Genomic DNA, 8,955 nt, shown 5'->3' with positions numbered 1-8,955 from the left:
TATTATTATTATTATTATTATTATTATTATTATTATTAAACCCGTACAAAGCTCTCGAAGTTCACCCCGTTTGATTTTTCCATTTTTCGGTGGGCCAATGAAGACCGATATGATGTATTTTCTGACTTTCGGCGATTCAATCGAAGTATTGGAAAACGGTTTAATCAGCACGAGTACGAGTTTTCGTTTCACTCTCTCTCGTCTCAGGTTTTCCTTACTGAACGTTAATCGATTTTGGAGTATTTCATATCGCCGGAAAGACCGATGAGATTTTGGGAGAGCTCTAAGAATGTTGAAATCGGAGAATGGTTCGGATGTTACAATTCACCTCATTCGGGGCTCGGAAATCGCACTCAGATTTTTATTATATTTCTTTTTTGCCGATCAGTGAATTTTGTGAATTTCGGGAACATTTTAGAAAAACAATTGAAGAGAATAACCTTCTATTTTGGTGCGTGGAATCCGAAAATTACAACGTTCTTTCCGTAAGAAGTGGTCTAACTGAGATAAAAGAGGAAAACCGAATAAGATTTATCATTTTCGACTTTCTGCTGCAAAGCGCGGGAGCATATCTTGCGAAAAATTAAGAGCCACATTCTTCTATTTGGGCACGAAACATCCGCTTTGCGAGCTCTCAAACCGTGCCTATTTCGGTCAAGAAATGTTCAAGTAAGTGTCCGATAGGTGGTGTAGAATAAAAAGAAAGTATTTTCTGGAGGGTTTTCTTTCTTCCTTTGTTTCTAATGGTTTCACAGCCAGAATGTATATTAAAACACGACAATATCTATATTCATCTAACCGAAGTGAGTAAATATTTCGATTGATGCTTCATTCATACGTACCGATTCAGTTGTCATGTAGAATAAGGGATATTTAAAACAGAAATAGCATTATTACTATTATTATTATTATTGTTACGGGGTTACCCGTGGAACGCAGAGGTGAAAGAAGGTGCCGGGGTGAATGGGTCTAACTACAATGTCAACAAAGAATTTAAAACTGAAATGGAAGGTTATATTTTTGAAAAGCAACAAGTTAACAAATTCTCAGTGAGATAACAATGACAAAAATAGAAAAATCCAGGATTCCAGTACTTCAACTCTCTTGGGCTACAAGCCCCTAGTTTTACAATTTTTGAGTTCCCAGCTCAAATTTACAAAGAGCACAAATTTACACAAGGGCAGAAATCCCTCAATACATGGAGCGCTTGCTCCTAACACACAATATCAAGCCTCCCAGAGGCACTTTTGCAACACTAGAAAAGAGCGAACGTGCTCTCAGTTCTCCCAAGCCTACTCAAGGCAACATTACATGAAAATCTGCTAAATCACAGGCCTTACAAGGCACTATTTACAAATTTGAAACAGGGGTATCTTGTACCCAACCTATTGGGCTGTTGCAGAAAGTAACAGGTTAAGTAAATGGCCCGAAACACAAATTGAATGGAGGCGAGTACTTACACTCCTAAATACGCATTCTTAAAACCTAAGGAAGACTAGGCCGATAAAACAGGGGCTATTCCCAAACTATGGAGGTGACTCGTATAAGAAAGTAATTTACCACAATACAGAATGAAAAATAGCAATAAACGTAGTCACCTCAAACCAAGATGATGGGGAGCTCGAGAGGATACATCTCTATCCCCGATTTACAGTTAAAGATTTATGAAATGTTTACATCAGCCGAAAGGAGATTTACATGTTTAAGAAGTTGGTTACACGGTTAAAGTTTCGAACCTTTCCCTCGGGTTAAACTGCGGAGCTAGCAAAAAAGTAAGGTTAGATGGCCATTACCTTGCTGAAGAACTGCTGCCTGATGAAAGAGGCGCCTCCCGCCTCCTGCTTGACACACGCAGTTAGATGACGATCAAATGGCCAAGAGACATGAAAATCCGCAGTTTATATACCCTCGGGGAAAGTTCGAGACCTTTCATGAATAAACCAGCCACACCCTCTCACTTTATTGATTAAATTCAAAAGTAACACTCAGAAACGAGGAAGAAGCCTGTGATAGGCGGGAAATTAATTACAGAAATTAGGGATTGGCTAGATTCAAAACTGTCGGAAAGAAAAGATAAATATTTCCAACCAAAAATAAATGAACATCATTTAGTAAAAAAAAACTTATGAATACAAAACTTCTTTAAATCAAAAGTTCTTTCACTTCACACCAGGGTGCATGATCATAGTTTATTAGCAGTGAAATCTGTTGAAGAAAGTCCAAACTTCTTGATGAAGAGCAAACAAAACAAGTAGAAATTCACACAGTACAGGAAACTTCAAAATAACAAAATTTCATCAGATTTCTGTAGTGACACCTTCTGAGTAACGGTTTAAGTAGGTCTAGTTTCAAGTTCACGGTTCCTCCAGTAGAGGAGTCCTTTTAGGCGCAAGATTTAAATGTGCGGCGTAGAGGTGTACATCCAGGTAAAATTATTATTATTATTATTATTATTATTATTATTATTATTATTATTATTATTATTATTATTATTATTATTATTATTATTATTATTATTATTATTATTATTACTTTATTATTATTATTACTGAACATAAAACAATGTGATAGGAGTCTCACATTTATCTTCTCATCGGGGAGCCCAAGAATATGTTGACTCGGCCCTGGGCATAGTATAGTTTTCATGGTACTTATAGGAAGTTCTTGTGATAATAAGATCTTACGTAAAGTCTGCACTCAACACTTCCATCACCTGAGAGGGAGCTCATTAATTTGGAGTGGCGGTAATGAGGAGAAGAGGTGATCTCAGCTCTGGAGAAGTAAGTCTTAAGCTCATAAAGGGAGGATCGATATTTACGAACGCCGTCAGAGAGGAACAATGTAAATGCTCAGTCCTGGAGGATAGTGAGTCGTATCGCAGTGAACTCAGGAACAAGAAATAAAGCCAACATTGTTAACACTGAACATACACCGTCTTCTTCTGCCGATTTGCCTGCAGCCTGGTGATGTTACGGGTATGAACTGCAAATATGAACTTCGCCCTGTTCTGCTGTCGGATGACCTTCCTTATGTTGAGGAATGTATTCCCCATTATGTGTTTCTGTGGTGATTGACAGTGTTTTAAGTACCTAGATTTATAAAGGGAATTATTATCTTGGGTAAGTCCCTGTGTCACAGGAATTAACCAGACGCGATTAAAATACCCTACCCGACTGAGAATCGAACTCAGGACCCTCTGAAGCAAAAGCATACACGCTGACTTTTCAGTTAAGGATGCTTGCAACTTTGATATCCACCTTCATCCGAAAATAAAGATTTTAGGGTGCGTAGTTGAAGACCGACTATCCGTAGGCCTATGTTTGATTTCCAGTCAGAAAGATGAATTGTTTTCAAACGAGAATTTCAAATTTCTGTAGACATACATAGCACTGGGGTTAACTCAGCCTTCACCAAGAATGAGTACCAGGTTAATTCTTTGGAGAAAAGAGAGTCGATAACACGGTTATCACTCTGTCTCACTTCACGTTATGTACGCTTCTACTCCTCCAGGGACCTTCATAACCCTTAGCTGTGTTTTGGTGTGGTTATGTAGATGTTAAAAAATCTAAAATGTTTTGTTCAATTCGAAGACTGTCGTGACATCCTATAAAGGTGGGTGACATACTAGTAATCAGTAATATATTTACTTTACTTCAGCTGATCTAAGTTGCTAAGACGGGACAGTGTTTGACCCTCTGAGCACCAATCTCCTCAAGCTTGGTTTAGTATAGTGCTAATTTTGAAGGTAGTGTCGTACCGGTAGAGTTGCGGGCATGTAAGAGAACTTCTGTCGGACAAATTTTCGGCACATAGGCGTCTCCGAAAACCTTATGGTTGTTAGTGGGACGTAAAATCAATAACTGTATTATACTACCGTACATTTTATTTTTTGTTTGGGTCCTAATTGCCCTCATAACTCTTCAGTCATGGGCGTGACAGTAATTATTAGAGCTAGAATTTGCATAGAAAATCCGAGACCTATCGTCCCTATGGACCTCTGGGGTTAATGTGGGCAACATTCACTCAGATTAACCTCTTTTTTTTTTTTTTTTTTTTTTTTTTTTTGAATGATAGTCTCATAGTGTGATTCTGAGCATTGAAACGGGGACGTGAAAGCCGAGTGGAATCCTCGCTGGCTTCCCACCAAGATAGCCACTGTCCATGTCGCCTAATAAGCGTGGTTTGGATTCCACACTAAACTGCAGGCCACGTGACTGTTACTGCGATATAAAAAGGTAGATAAAAACATATGCATGCTTCCTTGCTTTCCTTGAGTGTACAAATCAGGAAAATGAGTTGATTTAAAATTGTGAAAGTAATGCTGCAAATTTTGTAAATTAATGTTAATGTATATTTGTAATGAAGTCAATCAAATAATCCCCAAATCGGACGGGAAAACTACGCCGTTGAAGCTACCCTCCATAAATATTTCAACATGATGAGTCACTTTTCAAAATTATCTGGTTTAACAGAACGTCTTTGCCGAGCACTAATGAAGAATTGATTAATATTTCAGAGTCATATATGCAATAGGCCTGTGTATGGAATACATATCAAAACTGTGTGCCCATTCCGAGCTGATCCAGCAAAACTCGTATGGGCATCAAATCAAAAAAGCTTTGTGGTAGTGTGAAGAATAACAACCCACGTACCATTCACCTATTTCCAGACTTCATCTGGCAAGCAGCTATAATATTGCATTGTCTGACTCCTTGGCTGAATTGCCAGCCTTCGTTTCGTAGGGCTCCAGGTTGGATTCCCGACAGGGTCGAGGATTTTAACTGCCTACGGTTAATTAATCTGTCTCGGAGACTAGGTGTTTGTGTCCCTCTTAATACACGTATCTTCGTATATATAAAATACACCACACTACCAGGCACCACAGAAATATGAAATAATGAATACGTCCTTCCATATAAGTTTGGCGTCAAGAAGGGCACCTGGACATAAAACTGGGACTAATTCACTTCATATACAGATCCCATAAATTGTGAAAAAGCCAAAGAAGTAGAAGAAAATATGTGTAATACTGCAATCATAATGTGATAACTTCTCGAACGATATCAAAGAATTCAAACACTTGAGATCTAATGGGTCACAACAGAAGTGGATTTTTTAATATTGCATGTATGGTTACACGTAGATTGAAATTATCGTGATGAAACAGCCTTTGCAAGGACGAAAGCCATACTAGACTCATAACATCATTACAATAGTTAACTCGTAATCGTGTTGTGGAGATGCACGAGAGTAATTTCTTGTCAAATCAAAGAACACTTCCTGTGTTGTATACTACATATGATTTAAATAGTGTTTTCTTACAATATCCTATTTCTTCCTCGTTATCTCGCCTTACATTCAAATGGGACTTCTCTGCTAACCCAGCCAGTTCTTCTTCTTTCTTCCATAAGCCCCATTAATATTGATAGTTTCCCACCGAATTCCATTTCGTTCGCCAAGTTGTTTCCAAGGAGTCCCTCACCTGTCAAATGGAAGTAAGAATCAGTTACTCCCAATGGTCCAACTCTTCCTTAAAATGTTCTGAACGTGCTCGGTAAAAATTATGTGAAGCAGAATGCTACCGGTTTACACATACCTAGTCCCACTGAGAATCTCTTCTCTAACGGGTTAAGGACCTCGGTAGCTTGTACTGTCCTGGCCGCCTGAGTACAAGGAGGATCATTACTCAGAATATACAGTATATGTCCGAGATACCCACTCCTATTCCATAGCAACTGATATCTCGACTCTCAGAACCACTCTGCCCTTGTCCATGGTTCGCGAACTAGTACGTGACTACAGTGATCCGCGTCAAAAACCACTAAATGATCAATCATTGTTCATTTGTGTATTCACCATAAACATTATAAAATTTAAGAGAAACAGTGTCCACCTCTGGGGCGTAGTGGTTAGTGTGATTAGCTGCCACCCCCGGAGGCCCGGGTTCGATTCCCGGCTCCGCCACGAAGTTTGAAAAGTGGTACGAAGGCTGGAACGGGGTCCACTCAGCCTCGGGAGATCAAGTGAGTAGAGGCGGGTTCGATTCCCACCTCAGCCATCCTGGAAGTGGTTTTCCGTGGTTTCCCACTTCTCCTCCAGGCAAATACCGGGATAGTACCCTAACTTAAGGCCACGGCCGCTTCCTTCCCTCTTCCTAGTCTATCCCTTCCAATCTTCCCATACCCCACCAAGGCCCCTGTTCAGTATAACAGGTGAGGCCGCCTGGGCGAGGTACTGGTCATTCTCCACAGTTGTATCCCCCGGCCCGACACTGCCCTTGAGGCGGTAGAGGTGGGATCCCTCGCTAAGTCCGAGGGAAAAACCAACCCTGGAGGGTAAACAGATTAAGAAAAAAGGAAAGAGAAACATCACCTAATTTATGACTTTGATAAATATAATTACATTTTAAAATAGCAGTCAATTAAATAAAGTACAGACTCAGCTGGGCTGGCTATCATGATAGCATTAGTCTGAACTTTCATTGGTTTACTGCGCAGCAGTTTATCTCATCCACACCAGCTGACCTAGCGGAGAGACATCATCACCAAGTGCTCTATCTATTCGCAGTCAGCAATCTGTCCGCGCCCCTTCCGATATCCCCATCACACATCGACCGCTGTCGTAAATTAACGACTCAGTAGAGGAGCCTGGCGTTCAGGCCAACAAGAAGCGAGGAGTTACTAACGCACCTGCCTGTGCGAAATATTTCTCCCATTTTGCTGTGATCAAGTCACTTGATACGTATCCATTCAGAGGCCTACCATACAAAGGTAGAGTGTGCAATTCGGCTGTCTGGAGGATAGTAACGTTACATGGTTTGACGTTTAAGCCAGATCTTTAAATCAAAAAGTCAATTACACCATTAACTGTCAAATTCTTCCTGTTATTTAAGGATTCAAGGTGTTCATTTCGAATACTAATAACTATCATGCCAGTTTGCAGTCTAGAAGTAGCGAAACAGCCTCTCACCCAATGCCTCGCGTTCAATTCTCAGCGTAGAATCTAATGGTTCGAGGTCCTCTCAAGCTACGTGAAAACATTTTAGGGGCTATCTGACCGTAAGACAGCGGTCCCGGTCTAGAAAGCCAAGAATAATGGCCGACCTCGCGCTGACCGTGCATCACTTCATAATCTGCAGGCCTTCGAGCTGAGCAGCTGTCGCATTGCAGATGAGGGCTTATCAGGGTCGTGGTGCCGTGGGGAAGGACATCATTTATCATGAGCCATAAATTGGGATCAATGCACTTCATACACCAACTACAAGGCTTCGCTTCAAGTGAAATAGGCTACTAAATTTCTGATTAAAATTTCTCAACACGCAATGCGGCTTTTAATTCGAAACTCACTTGGCATTTTGTGAAGCGCTGTGTTATATGTACTACTTTACGGCGTGAAGGGCTGGATACCAGAGACATCGTCAGTGAGCCGACTGCAGATTTCCGAAATCTTGATATAACGCAGAATGCTCAGTATCCAATGGGTATATGGCGTTACCAACGGCGTGGTACTCGTCATTCCGGAAAGTCACACGAAGTCCTCACCCTTGCAAATCGCAGGAAAGTAGCAATTTTAGTGAGACCTTACGAAATGAAAAATACAGCGCAGTACAACTATAATAATAATAATAATAATAATAATAATAATAATAATAATAATAATAATAATAATAATAAAACTGGGAGAGTTGGCCGTGCGGTTAGGGGTGAGCAGCTGTGAGCTTGCATCCAGGAGATAGTGCCTTTGAACCCCACTGTCGGAAGCCTTGAAGATTGTTTTCCATGGTTTCCCAATTCTCACCAGGCTGTACATTAATTAAGACCATAGCCGCTTCCTTAACAATCCTAGGCCTTTCGTATCCCATCGTCGCCATAAGACCTCTCTGTGTTGGTGCGACGTAAAGCAAATTGTAAAAGTAATAATAATAATAATAATAATAATAATAATAATAATAATAATAATAATAAAGGCGTGTGGCCTCCATTGGCTTGGTGCACGTCTTTCGAGGTGACGTCCTATAGGCGAGCTCCGCATCCACGAGGATGGGTCTTACCTAAGATGAAATCTAATGCTTAAGGCGACACGAACACCGAACCTCCCAGCCAAGGGAATTAACCCATTAAAGTCAAAATCACAGACTCGGCTGGATATCGAACCCGGGACCCCTCGGATCAAAGATCAAAGATCAGCATGCAAACCATTTAGCCATGGAGCCAGACACAATACAACAGAATAACATAGAAGACAAAAGAGAAGGGAATGTGGGCGTGAGTTGAGGAGATAATCCTGGGCGCGGAACATCGACAGTGGTTCGATATCCACTATACGGCAACCTAATTATGAGGGGAAAGCAAAATTACTCCTTGGTGAATTAGAATGGAATGAGAAGAAGAAGAAGACTCCTACTGTTATACTCAATGAAATGTTTGGCATTTACGATATGCATGTTATGTTTTCATTCTTTATTTGTTTTCTTCTTTCTTTCCGTTTATCGTCCAGGGTTGGTTTTCCCTCAGATTCAGCGAATGATCCCACCTCTACCACCTTATGGACAGTGTACTGGAACATGAGACCTAGGGTCGGGGGTTACCACTGGAGAAGAGGACTAGTAGCTCGCCCGGGTGGCCTCACCGCTATGCAGAACAGGGGCCTTGCAGGGGGATTGGAAGATTGGAAGGGATAGACAAAGAAAAGGAAGTGTCTGTGTCCTTAAGTTAGGAACCATCCCGGCATTTGCCTGGAGGAGACGTGGGAAACGACGGAAAACCACTTCGAGAATGGCTGAGGTGGGAATCGAGCCCTCCTCTACTTAGTTGACCTCCCGGGGCTTAGTGAATCCCGTTCCAGCCCTCTTACCATTTTTCAATATTCGTGGCAGAGCCAGGAATCGAACCCGGGCCTCCGGAGGTGGCAGCTAATCACACTAACCACTACACCACAGAGGCGTTATGTTATGTT

Source organism: Anabrus simplex, chromosome 1 (genome assembly GCF_040414725.1).
Source record: "Anabrus simplex isolate iqAnaSimp1 chromosome 1, ASM4041472v1, whole genome shotgun sequence".
In the NCBI taxonomy this organism is placed as follows: Eukaryota; Metazoa; Arthropoda; class Insecta; order Orthoptera; family Tettigoniidae; genus Anabrus; species Anabrus simplex.
This window is presented reverse-complemented; position numbering follows the sequence as displayed.